This window comes from Dasypus novemcinctus, chromosome 27, assembly GCF_030445035.2.
Source record: "Dasypus novemcinctus isolate mDasNov1 chromosome 27, mDasNov1.1.hap2, whole genome shotgun sequence".
Classification (NCBI taxonomy): Eukaryota; Metazoa; Chordata; class Mammalia; order Cingulata; family Dasypodidae; genus Dasypus; species Dasypus novemcinctus.
Window position 1 is genome coordinate 49363645 of NC_080699.1, and position 1866 is coordinate 49365510.

The following is a 1866-nucleotide window of genomic DNA, read 5'->3' on the forward strand; positions in this document are numbered from 1 at the left end:
TTGGGATTGAATCATGTCTCACATGAAGACACATTCAAGTCTTCAGCTGTTTTCCTGGAGTAGTGAACCCATTTGCAAATAGGGTTTTTGAAGATATTGTCACTATTTAAGGTGTGAACTCATTTATGAATAGGACCTTTGAAGATTACATTTAGAATGTGCAAATTAGTCATGGTGAGACTTAATCCATATTGCTGGATCCTTAAAAGAAGTAAAAAGCCAGTCAAAGTCAATAGAAGACAGAATTCAGTAGAAAGTTAAAGAGCATACACAGGGAGGGAGATGTAACTATGTGATAGCAGAGATACAAGCCAAGGACCCCCAAGTTTTGTAGCTATTCAAACCTTGAACTCTATAGATATCAGAGAGAAAACACGGCCATTAAAGACCTTGATTTTAGTTTTCTAACTTCCAAAAGTTGAGGTGATAAATTCTGGTTGTAAGACAGCATGTGGAGTTTGTCATAACAGCCCTGGAAAATGGGGATGTTATCATTTAAAGCAATTTGGGTACTTAAAATTAAAAATAAAATCTAAGTAAATGGTAATCCAAGCCAGTGATGGAACAAAACTAATATTATAATTCTTAAAAAGTGAGAAAAATAAATAAATACTTCACAAAAATGGGAACTAAGGAAAAAATTGTGTAAGCCTACTTATTTGCACAGTGAAAGAATTTTCTATTCATTAAGATGAATCATTTCATAACTCTGTTGATTGAGTTTGTCATTATTTTTAAAATTACAGGTTGAATGATCCACTTTCAGAAATTGAAGTCTTGCTGCTGGGTACAGCTATCTCATTATTTCCTTCTTACATATGTTATTTCTCAAACATTTTTAAGAAATTAGGTGTTATGTATGACATTATGAAAATCTGGTCCTTCAATTATTCACCTAAATATCAATCCATGCCAATATTTAATTTTATTTTATGTTACACCTGTGTGACCTAAAGTCTTGTGTAAATATTTCCTTGCATTGGATTGTAGAGTTTACTCACCCTAAAATTTTGTTTTTCACCTTGAATACATTTTTACCTAATTAATTCATAACAACTTTGAAAGAGATATATACTCATGATCCAGTTAAATATGAAATTTTCATATCACAAAGTAAATGAGAAAGAAACCAACTTATATAAAGTAATAAGTGCATAAGAAATGTTAGTTTAAAGAAAGAAATTTGTCACTCAATGCAATAAATATCTAAAAATGAGGAAAATCACTAAATTTATTATTTAGGAATAATTAAAAGAAAACTTCAATAAAGGAAAAATAAATAAATATATTTTGAGACTACTCAGGCAAGGAAACACTTCCCAGTGAAGAAATTTACTGAGTGATGGCTAATGTGAGAAAATTTCTGAGATAATTGAGTCAAGAAACTGAGTTATACATGGAGTTCATTCTAATTAACCACCTTCCTTGATAAAATGTATTGATTCCAGAGGTTCATTCACAGTGGGTTAAAACAAATCCTATTGTATTCATTCAGCAAAGGAGCCTTCAATTAAGTCTTTTAATGGCTTTGGATCCTGGGATCACACAAATTGCATAATTCTGTTTGCTTCTGTTGGTTAGAAATTTTGATGAAAAGTGATGGTCAGATTTTACATCTTTTAGGAGAGTGTTTAAATAAATGGCTTTCTTTTCTTTATAACTGTTCTCTTGATTTTCCCTTAAAAAGATTTGACAGGATGACCTCACAGTGGAAACATAAATTTTAGATATTCAGGTGTACACTACCATCTTGGTTTCAAGTGGCATTTTCAAGGGATTCCATTATGCTTTTTCCAAGACATTTAAGTCTGCTTCTGACAAGCCAACTGCCATGCCAGTGATTGTGCAGAAGCTTTCAAGGCTCTA